Raw genomic sequence first — 12,434 nt, 5'->3', positions numbered from 1 at the left:
TCTCTGCAAGCATTGAAATTATCGGTAACAGATAGTTTTGTGATAAAGTAATTCATAACAGGTAACAAGCAATGAAAGTGAATAAGGTGCAGCAAGGTGTACCAATCCTTTTTGTAGCAAAGGACAAGCCTGGACAAATTCTTATATAGAGAAAAGCGATCCCGAGGACACATGGGAATTATCATCAAGCTAGTTTTCATCACGCTCATATGATTCGTGTTTGTTACTTTGATAATTTGATATGTGGGTGGACCGCTGCTTGGGTACTACCCTTTCTTGGACAAGCCTCCCACTTATGATTAAACCCTATTGCAAGCATCCGCAACTACAAAATAAGTATTAAGGTAAACCTAATCATAGCATGAAACATGTGGATCCAAATCAGCCCCTTACGAAGCAACACATAAACTAGGGTTTAAGCTTCTGTCACTCTAGCAACCCATCATCTACTTATTACTTCCCAATGCCTTCCTATAGGCCCAAACAATGGTGAAGTGCCATGTAGTCGATGTTCACATAACACCACTAGAGGAAAGACAACATACATCTCATCAAAATATCGAACGAATACCAAATTCACATGACTACTTATAGCAAGACTTCACCCATGTCCTCAGGAACAAACGTAACTACTCACAAATCATATTCATGTTCATAATCATAGGGGCATAAATATGCATTAAGGATCTGAACATATGATCTTCCACCGAATAAACCAACTAGCATCAACTACAAGGAGTAATCAACACTACTAGCAACCCACATGTACCAATCTGAGGTTTTGGGACAAAGATTGGATACAATAGATGAACTAGGGTTTGAGAGGAGATGGTGCTGGTGAAGATGTTGATGGAGATTGACCCCCTCCCGATGAGAGGATTGATGGTGATGACGATGGTGATGATTTCCCCCTCCCAGAGGGATGTTTCCCCGGCAGAACAGCTCCACCAGAGCCCTAGATTGGTTCCGCCAAGGTTTCGCCTCGTGGCGGCGGTGTTTCATCCCGAAAGCTTGCTTATGATTTTTTTCAGGGTAAAAGACTTCATATAGCAGAAGATGGTCACCGGAAGATTTCCAGGGGGGCCACAAGGCAGGGGGCGCGCCCAGGGGGGTAGGGAGCGCCCCCCACCCTCATGGTCAGGGTGTGGGCCCCCTCTGGTACTTCTTCCACTCAATATTTCTTATTAATTCCAAAAATGACTTTCGTGGAGTTTCAGGACTTTTGGAGTTGTGCAAAATAGGTCTCTAATATTTCCTCCTTTTCCAGCCCAGAATTCCAGCTGCCAACATTCTCCCTCTTCATGTAAACCTTGTAAAATAAGAGAGAATAGGCATAAGTATTGTGACATAACATGTAATAACAGCACATAATGCAATAAATATCGATATAAAAGCATGATGCAAGATGGACGTATCAACTCCCCCAAGCTTAGACCTCGCTTGTCCTCAAGCAGAAGCCGATAATGAAAAATATGTCCACGTGTTTAGAGATAGAGGTGTCGATAAAATAAAATACGGACATGCACTAGAAAAAAAAGACACATCCATGACATTTTGGGCCAAACGAATTTTTTTTCTGTCATACATATGACACTTCTATGACGATAATTGTGACAAAACCCGGTATCATCTTAGATGTGGTGGGCTCCTACTTCTATGACAAAAAAATCATGATAGAAAATGGGCTTTTTGTCCTGGGCGGGCCGGAGACGTGGCTGCATGTCATTCTTTGGGCCGTCCATGACGGAAAAAACCATGGTAGAAGCGAGGGGGAGGAAAATTTCGGGGAGTTGCCGGTTACGGTGGGAGGTCGGGGAACGAGCGATGCACGTTTCTCTCGTACACGTGCGAGGCGTTGGCTCTAACTGAACCCGAGCGAGGCGTTGGGCTCTAACTGAACCCGAGCGATTGCACTGGAGGCTACGTGTTACTGAACCCGAGCGATCGATCGATGGCTGTTAACTAAACTCGATGAAGCAATTCCTTCGCTACTGCTGCTAACTGAAGTCGATTGATTGGATGAACAGTGAGCGGTGGCGTTGCCTCTGGATGAACAGGACCCCGTGGTGTGGAGGGATGGATGAACAGTAGACGATGGAGGGGTGGCCGTGGAGGGGTGGTTGAACAGGACCCCGTGGTGTGGAGGGCTGGATGAACAGTAGACGGTGGAGGGGTGGTTGAACAGTAGACGGTGGAGGGGTGGTTGAACAGTAGCCGGTGGAATAGCGCACGGTGGAGGCTGGATGAACAGGAGCCCATGGAGGCTGGAGGAGGTCAACGGTAGCCCGTGGAGGCTGGAGGAGGTTGACGGTGGATGAGGGAGTCCTGGATTAGGGGGTGTCCGGATGGCCGGACTATGACCTTTGGTCGGACTCCCGGACTATGAAGATACAAGATTGAAGACTTCGTCCCGTGTCCGGATAGGACTTTCCTTGGCATGGAAGGCAAGCTTGGCGATACAATATGTAGATCTCCTCCCATTGTAACCGACTCTGTGTAACCCTAGCCCTCTCCGGTGTCCATATAAACCGGAGAGATTTAGTCCATAGGACGAACAACAATCATACCATAGGCTAGCTTCTAGGGTTTAGCCTCTCTGATCCCGTGGTAGATCTACTCTTGTACTACCCATATCATCAATATTAATCAAGCAGGAGTAGGGTTTTACCTCCATCGAGAGAGCCCGAACCTGGGTAAAAACATCATGTCCCTTGTCTCCTGTTACCATCTGCCTAGACGCACAGTTCGTGACCCCCTACCCGAGATCCGCCGGTTTTGACACCGACAGTGGAGATGAACAGTATCCCGAGGAGTCCCGTTTTGCGTTACGCCACACCTCTCCCGATGAACAGGACCCCTGTTTCGACCGTAGGAGGTCAGTTTCATCCGTTTTGCGGTATGCCACACCCCTCCCGATCAACAGGACCCCCGTTTGGACCGTAGGAGGTCTGTTTCTTCTGTTTTGTGGTATGCCACACCCCTCCCGATCAACAGGACCCCCGTTTCGACCGTAGGAGGTCCGTTTCCTCCGTTTTGCGGTAGGCCACACCCCTCCCGATCAATAGGACCCCATTCCGAACATAGGAGGTCCATTTCCTCCATTCTGCGGTACGCCAGGCCTCATTTCCATCGCATGTTCCGTCCAGGCCCTCCCGATGAACACGACCACGCATTCCGTTCCGACCCAGCCGGTTGGCTCCCACGCATTTTGTTGCCTCCCAATGAACACGAGCATTCCGTTGCCTCCCCATGAACACGACGACGACGCTGTTTCTCTGTTCTGACCCAGCCATGTACACGAGCCCTCGCCGTACGTATGCGCGAGTAGGCGTTCGAGACCCCGCCCGTATGTACACATACGTGGCCGTATTTTCTTTCTTGCACCCTGGCCGTTGTACGTACATGTACATGCTACGTGCGCGCCTCTACTACGACACGTGCGCGCCTCTACATCCACCAGTATATATGTACGTACACATTCGCGACCAGAATGACAACGCCACGTATGCTTCGACCAGGTGGGTCCCGACTGTCAGACACTTCCTTGCCTTTGAAGATGTAGCTGGTGGGTCCCAGCAGTCAGGGGGGTGAATCGTTTTTTTTTGCCCGGACGCACTTCCTTGCGTGCGAAGATGTAGCTGGTCGGTCCCAATAGTTAGGGGTGCGAATTGTTTTTTTGCCCGGACGCACTTCCTTGCGTGTGAAGGTGTAGATGGTGGGTCCCAACAGTCAGGGGGGAAACGTTTTTTTTCACGAAATACAGTGGCCCATCCGGTGGGTCCCCGCTATCACATGGAGGAATAATTATTTTGCGCGTAATAAGGAGGCACTTCCTTGCTGCGGTCGTGGACCCAGCTGTCAGCCTCTCCACGCACAGTACTCTTCCGATGGAAGTCGGTCGTTGACCACATTGACCACGCCGCGCCGAGAGCACCACAGCGGTGGACGACGGTGAGGCCTAGGAAGGGGACGACACGGAGGCAGAGAAGACTCGGCAGTTGTTTCCCACGCGGAGGGGAGTATGACTGTACGAGGGTTTACTGGTTCGTCCGCCGTCGCCGGAGAATAACAGCAGGTGTGGGTGAGTAGAGGGATGGATAGGCCAGGGATAGGAGTATGGTGGGGCGGTGAGGCCAGCGCGGCATCACAGCCAGCCGCGAGGAGGAGGGAGCAGGCTGTCCCGCTGGCGCTTGTTTGAGCGGCTGGAGCAGGAAGAGCAGATATTGAAGAAACACGACGGCCGTTGGATGGACATCCAACCATCACTGCTTGTGCGTCAACCTTTTTTTAGGAAAGCCTCAAATCTGTGGAAAACAGCATATAGCCCATCTACCATTATTTCTAACAATTTACAGCCCATTTGCTAATTCTTAAGGTTTTTTTGGAGCCCATATTCTTTTTGTTAGCATTACAGCCCATATTGCGGCCACGGTTAAAAAATTATACGAAATTTTGTATATTTCGGTGCGGTCCAAACTGTTTTTAATCCCGAAATTTCGACTCACATTCAAACTGATTTTAAAATTAAATGTATATCAATATAAAATCCAACAAATTCTCCATGCATCAAAATTAATGTAATTTAAAATCTTGAAATGAAAAAAATATATTTGAAACTAATTGCCGGTTTGATGTGTTTTAAAAATGTACAACCCATTTCTCATTACTGATGGGCCATTTTCTTGGCCAGCCGAATGAAAGTTCTCCTCGTCTTGAAAGATTTACAGCCCAACAGGCCTGACAAAGCGACTTACTTGGCAAATCACAAAAAACTGGGCTGTGGCCGTGGACCCAGCTGTCAGCCTCTCCACATACAGTACTCTTCCGATGGAAGTCGTTCCTTGACCACGTTGACCACGCCGTGCGGAGAGCACCACAGCGGTGGACGATGACGAGGCCTAGGAAGGGGACGACGCGGAGCCGGGGAAGACGCGGCGGTGGAAGCCCGCGTGGAGAGGAGTACGATGGTTCACTGCTTCGGCTGCGGTGTGAGGCTGCCATCGCCGCAGGGCCCGGCCAGCAGTGGGAATAGTAGGGGGCGGTGAGGCCTCCGCGGTAGCACAACCGTCCACAGGAGGCAGGAGCATGCGGCACGACCAGCGCTGCTTTGGGTGGCTGGAGCAAGAAGACCAGAGGTTGAAGAAGCACTACGGCCGTTGGATGGACATCGTACGGTCACTGGAGCTAGAATCATTCATATTGACTAAGTTGAGAAAGCCCTTCATCCCCTCAACTTAGTAGGCCCACAAGACAGCCTCCCGCCAAGGTGGGTCCCAGCTAGCCGGGGGAGTATCCATTTTTTGTGCGTAATAAGGAGGCACTTCCGGTGGGTCCGAGCTGACAGCGGGGGGAACGTTTTTTTCGCAAAATACGGTGGCCCGTCCGGTGGGTCCCAGCAGTTAGGGGGAAACGATTTTTTTCGCAAAATACTGGTGGTCCGTTTGGTGGGTCCCCGCTGTTAGGTGGAGGAATAATTATTTTCCGCATAATAAGGAGGCACTTCCTTGCGGCTGCCGTGGACCCAGCTGTCAGCCTCTCCACGTACAGTACTCTTCCGATGGAAGTCGGTCGTTGACCACATTGACCACGCCGTGCCGAGAGCACCACGGTGGTGGATGACGGCGAGGCTGAGGGAGGGGACGATGCGGAGCCGGGCCACAGGAGGTAGGAGCAGGCGGTACTAGAGCCAGCCATGGGAGGCTGGAGCAGGCGGCACGACCGGCGCTGCTTTGGGCGGCTGGAGCAAGAAAACCAGAGGTTCAAGAAGCACTATGGCCATTGGATGGACATCATACGGTCACTGGAGTATTGACTAAGTTGACAAAGCCCTCCGTCCCCGTCAACTTAGTAGGCCCACAAGTCAGCCCAACAATATGATGGGTCCCAGCTAGCAGGGGGTATTCATTTTTTTGGGCGTAATAAGGAGGCACTTCCTTGCGTGTGAAGATATATCTGGTGGGTCCGACCTGTCAGCGGGGGGAACATTTTTTCACGAAATATAGAGGCCCTTCTTCTGGGTCCTAGCTGTCAAGTGGAGGAATCATTATTTTGCGTGTAATAAGGAGGCATTTCCTTGCATGCGGCCGTGCACCCAGCTGTCAGCCTCTCCACGTACAATCCACTTCCGATGGATGTCGTTCATTGACCACGTTGACCAGGCCGCGTCGAGAGCACCAGGGCGGTGGACGACGGCGAGGCCTAGGAAGGGAACGACACGGAGCCAGGGAATACTCGGCGGTTGTTTCCCAGGCGGAGGAGTACGAGGGTTTACTGGTTTGTCTGCCGTCGCCGAAGAATAACAACATGTGTGGGTGAGTAGAGGGATGGCTAGGCCTGCGCGGCAGCATAGCCGGCCGCGGGAGGAGGGAGTAGGTAGTCCCGCCGGCGCTTGTTTAAGCGGCTGGAGCATGAAGAGCAGAGATTGAAGAAGCACGACAGCCGTTGGATGGACATCCAACAGTCACTGCTCTCGTGTGTTGACTAAGTTGACAGGGCGTTGCGTGTGCATCAACCTTTTTTTTATGAAAGCATATGCGTCAACCTGTAGTAGGCGCACAAGTCAGCCTCAAATCTATGGAAAACAGCATACAACCCATCTGCCATTATTTCTAATAATGTACAACCCATTTGCTAATTCTTAAGATTTTTTTGGAGCCCATCTTCTTTTTGTTAGCATTACACCCCATATTGTGGCCACGGTTAAAAAGTATACGAAATTTTGCATATTTCGATGCGGTCAACTGTTTTTAATCCAGAAATATCAATTCACATTCAAACTATTTTGAAAAATAATTTATATAAATATAAAATCCAAATAATTGTCCATGCATAAAAATCAATGGAATTTAAGATCTTGTAATAAAAAAATTGAAACTAATTCCCGGTTTGATGTGTTTTAAAAATGTACATGCCATTTCTGGGCAAACCGAATGAAACTCTCATCGTCTTGAAAGATTTGCAGCCTAGCAGGGTCGATAAAGCAAGTAGGCCTTGTTTGGGTATTTCTTTAAAAAATAGAACTGGGCTAGCCATTTTCAGCAAGAAAAAAACAAAACTGGGCTCATGATGTGGTAAACATAAATAAAACCCTGGCTAGACGGGCCACAGCCCCCACACAGCCCCGTTGTTACCCTGATCCATCGCTAAAACTAGTATAAATAAAAATTGCTTGTTCATCAAAAAAAAAAACTGTGTGACTTGCTGGGTCCCTGGTGTCAGCCGCTCGTAGTGTAATTCTCTCGTTTATTGACTACGTTGACAATGGTGTGAGCCCCAGATGTCCAACCATTAGGACTAGGAGGAACCATATTTTTGGGCTTGTACTATAGAGGTACTTGCTTGCGTACTGCCATGACGCTGGTGGGTTCCTACTATCATCCTATCCATGTACGGTCATCTCCTTGTTCCTCTCGGTTGTTGACGACGTTGACAACGCAAGAGGGCGGCGCACCGCGCACGACGAGCGAACCAAGGCCGCAAGGCGGAGGACGACGGCGAGGCCTTGGACGGAACAAACAGGAGCCATTGAAGATGCGCCGGTCCAGTCACAAGCGGAGGGGAGTACGAGGGTTGACTGGTTCGGGCACGGGTGCGTGTTGGGGCTGACGTCGCCGGAGTATAACAGGACATGTGGGGGAATCGAGGGAGGGACTGGCCAACTGTCGGTGTCAAAACCGGCGGATTCGGGTAGGGGGTCCTGAACTGTGCGTCTAGGCGGATGGTAACATGAGACAAGGGACACGATGTTTTTACCCAGGTTCGGGCCCTCTCGATGGAGGTAAAACCCTACTCCTTCTTGATTAATATTGATGATATGGGTAGTACAAGAGTAGATCTACCACGAGATCATAGTGGCTAAACCCTGGAAGCTAGCCTATGGTATGATTGTTGTTCGTCCTACGGACTAAAACTCTCCGGTTTATATAGACACCGGAGAGGGCTAGGGTTACACAGAGTCGGATACAATGGGAGGAGATCTTCGTATCGTATCGCCAAGCTAGCCTTCCACGCCAAGGAAAGTCCCATCCGGACACGGGACGGAGTCTTCAATCTTGTATCTTCATAGTCCAGGAGTCCGGCCAAAGGTCTTAGTCCGGCCATCCGGACACCCCCTAATCCAGGACTCCCTCAGTAGCCCCCGAACCAGGCTTCAATGACGACGAGTCCGGTGCGCAAGTTGTCTTCGGCATTGCAAGGCGGGTTCTCCTGCAAATTCTCTGTATCCGTTGAATAGTGTCCGGCTTCTAGTGTGTGCTGTCCTCCTCAGCTTCTGTGCCCCATAATGACCATCTTCCACACGTCAAACGAATGCGAAAAGCCAGGGGGTTTTATTTTCACTTACCCCCCCGGTTGCGTTAATGAGCCGCCCATAAAAGAGACGGGGATTTAGATCCAATTCGCACCATCTTCCCCCCGCGAGTCTTCATCAGAGCGCCTCTGACAAAGATCCATTCCATCATGGCCAGTCGGTGCCGCTCCTCCTCTCGCCCCTCCAGCCCTCGGCCTGGAGATTGGGGGCGGTGTTCCGTCTAGTATAGCAAGTTAGTAGTGCTTCAGTCCAAGGGGCTTCTCCCCCCAGCATATATGGTCCCAGTTCAAGACGAGATTGCTGCCTATAGCGGCGGAGAGCAGGCGGAGGGCGTTCCCAATCCATCTCAAGGAGAGCGGGTATGCTTAGTACCCTATTTGATGAGAGGACTATGATTTCCATTTCATCCGTTTCTCCCAGGGTTGCTGGAGTTCTACGGCATCCAGCTACACAACCTCACGCCCGCCTCCATTTTGCACATCGTGGGCTTCGTGGCCCTCTGCGAGCTGTTCTTGGGTGTTGAGGCCCATTTCGCGCTGTGGAAGAGGTTGTTTTGCCTTGTGCCCCGTTCTCAGGAGGGGTCTATTTATCAGGTGGGCGGAGCCGAACTATGGCGCATCGCCGGGACCGGATATCTATCCGGCACCCCAAAGAGGGCGTCCGAAGACTGGCCCTCGGAGTGGTTTTATATAGATGACTTCCCCCTGCCGGACCCTATACGGATCGGCCTCCCCAAGTTCAATAATGCCCCGTTGAAGAAGCGCCTAAGTTGGCGCCCACGGAACCCTTGGAGGGAAGCTGACAGGGACGTCCTGTACCTGATGAGCCGGATAAGGTTGCTGGCTCATTCTGGACTGACCATGATTAAGGTCATGGCCATATGCATTACGCGAGGGGTGCAGCCGCTTCAATACAGAGGCCACCCCATGTGGTATTTCAACGGGGAGGATGACGCTACCCGGTCCGGTCGCAAGGGGCCAGATTCGGCCGCCACTTTAACGAGAATCTTATCCGCTTTGTACAAGGGGCAAGAGGAAGAATTCCTCCGTATCAACCCGGAAGGCGGATTCTCCATGTACAATCCTCCTAGTTGGGTGAGCAGACACTTTCACTTGCCTATCCGTTTTTGAAATTCCCGTAGTTGAGTACTTAGACTAGTAATGTTTAAACGCAGGAGCGGCGCCAGGCTGTGAAGGAAATAAACAGCCCTGCCCCACAACCCGAGGACCCGGAACGGTCCCTCGATCCGTACTCCCAAGAAGATCCGGACTTATGCGTGGAGTTGATTGATGAAGTATTTCATCAATTGAGCAATGATAACTCCTTAGTGGCCATCACGGCCGACTATCCCAGACAACTTCTAGCCTCCAAGGTAACTAAGACCGAAGTCCCAGTATTCTCATGCTTTATCTTGCATGCCGTGTACTAACAGCGTTTCGCAGGGTAAATCCTTGAGGCGGAAGGCCGAGCCCACGGTTGGCAGCCAACAAGGGCCGCTGAAGCCAGGTGGGCCAAAAAGAAGTGCGGACCAGATCGAGATTCCGGCGCAATGGTATGGCATGCGAATTTAACGCCTAGGGTTTATGCCCTTGAGTCTTACTAATGCTCATGATTTTCTTAGAAAGAAGAGAGCCCGCCGGACTATGTCCGCCAGCCAAGGTTCGAGGCCGGGTCCGGAAGCGGAGGGGGACACGGGACGCGCCTCGGGCGCTCCTCCGACAGAGGGCGCCGATGGGCTATCTGCCACCAATTCAGAGGTGGAGACTGCCCTGAACCACATGCATTGCCGGACTATTCTTCGTGACGCATGTTTTTCCCCGAAGGCATTGGACGCCTTTAATACAGGAGATGCGTATCTCCGTGCTGCTCAAAATGGTCTAGCCAGAGCCACGGAGCAGTATGTGAAAGACATACAGGTGAGTAGAATTCAAGGTGATATATGTCAGTAGCCCCCGAGACTTGAAATAGTGAAGATAACTGTTTGAAGGATCATGTGCTATGCAGTGTCTTACAAAGAAGAATACGCAATTGTCCCAGGAGATCCAAGAGTGCAAGGCCCAGCTCAAGGCCGCATTGGCCACTTCAGAAAATGTGAAGGGGACTCCCGCAGGTAATATATGCTTCGAAAGGTACTTCCATTTTGAAATGCGGCAGGCGTGCAACCCTAACGATAATAATGCAGATGAGGCCGGAGTAAATCCGGACAAGCAACAACTCCTACGGCAACTAAAGGCTGGCGAGAGCGTGTTGACCAGGGTGAGGCGAGAGAAGAACAAGCTTCAAGACGCCAATACCCAGCTGGGCGAGGAACTGAAAGATGTTCGTATTCAGCTGTCTTCTGCCGTGAAGGATAATCGGCGACTTCGACGTGGCATTTTTAGTAAGTGCTTGAACGAATCTTCGAAAAAAGAATTCGGCGAGGAAGTCGATTGACAGAGCTATGTCTGTAGGTCTGCTGACGGGTCGTCCCGCGGAGGAAATTCCCGGTTTAACGGGAGACCTTCTTCCCGAGCTGTTGCAACTACACGAACGAGTTCGGCAGGCAATGCAAAGCGTCATCCAGGTTATGTGGCCATCCCTCTCCGTGCCCGAAGGCCTTGAGGAGCTTACAAAGAAGCTGGAGGGAGTGTGGCAGCGCTTCCGGTTGTGGAAGATATCGGCTTGCCGTCAAGGTGCCAGGGAAGCCTGGGCCATGGTGAAGACTCGGTACACGAAGGCTGACCCAAACCACGTGGCCGAGGTCGGCCCTATAGGTCCGGACGGAAAGGAGATCCCGGTCAGCTTAGCATATGGCCAGGTGGAGCTGGCTGCAAAGTATTCCCAACAGGACTGTAGATTAGACCGCCCGTTGGATGGTATTGAAGAGGAATATTCCGAGTCGGATTGACTCTGTAATTTAGAATGACATAAAAAATGCCTTCTAGCCGGATTGTAGATCGTTTGTCATTGCGGACCTTTTCGCTTCGACCTCTGGACCCTATAGTTTGGAGTGTGTCCGAATACCCTCTCGGTTATGTAAGAACCGGGGCATGCATGGAAACAAGGCGTAGGGGTCATAAGTGCTTTAGCAGACAAGTGCCCATCTAGTTATGTTATATTACATGGTTAGTAAGAAACATCTTCCAGGGAGAATAGTTCCGTTAGGGGTTCCTTTCCCTGGGAGGCATGCCCTAAAGTGCATGTCAGAACTGCCAAAAAGAGCCGAAAAGCATTTGGGGGCAAATGAATAAATACGAAAGATCATATTTTAGTTCACCGACCGAATATTCCCTTAAGAACGCTAGCTTTCGGCTTCACCCAGTATGAGGTACACGTCCGGCTGACCCGGCAGTAACAATCGCAGAGGTGCTCCCTTTACCACCTAGCCGAATGAATGGGAACGTAGGGGTAAGCACAGGAGCCAGGCAACCCAGCTTGGCCAAAACTTAAGTCATATCGATGCATATAATGGTGTATAAAAGGTTCATGCGGAAGCGTCACACATGTTTTGGGCATGAGGCCCATTTTATATAAACCTCTTGGTAAAGAAGCCCCCAGGTATTATGCGCGCGGGTAGCATGTCGGGTATGCGCGAACAATGCACAGGCAAGCCCCTAAGGGCTTGGGAGAAGGAAAAAAGGGGGTAGGAAGAAGGAATAAAATCCCGGACCGCCACTGAAAAATAAATAAAACAAAGGGACAGAGGAAGGAAATGAACACGGAGTCCAGCGCTAGTTGTAGAATCTTCGTAGGCGTGCTGCGTTCCATGGGTTCGGCTCGAGTCGGTTATCCGATGCGTTTCGCAGACAGTATGCTCCGCCGGTCAGTACTTGGTCGATTATGAAGGGGCCCTCCCATTTGGGCTTTAATTTATCCTTCTTCTTGTCCGGCAGGCGTAGAACTAGTTCGCCAACGTTATAGGTTTTGGCCCGTACTTCTCTGCTTTGGTATCTTCGAGCCTGTTGTTGATAGAATGCGGAACGAGCTTTTGGCACATCGCGCTCCTCTTCCAATGCATCCAAGCTGTCATACCGATCGAGCTCGGCTTCTCTTGCTTCGTACATGCGCACTCGAGGTGAGTCATGGATTATGTCGCATGGCAGTACTGCCTCTGCGCCGTATACCATAAAAATGGTGTGAATCCGGT

This window comes from Triticum dicoccoides, chromosome 3B (assembly GCF_002162155.2).
Source record: "Triticum dicoccoides isolate Atlit2015 ecotype Zavitan chromosome 3B, WEW_v2.0, whole genome shotgun sequence".
NCBI lineage: Eukaryota > Viridiplantae > Streptophyta > Magnoliopsida > Poales > Poaceae > Triticum > Triticum dicoccoides.
This window is presented reverse-complemented; position numbering follows the sequence as displayed.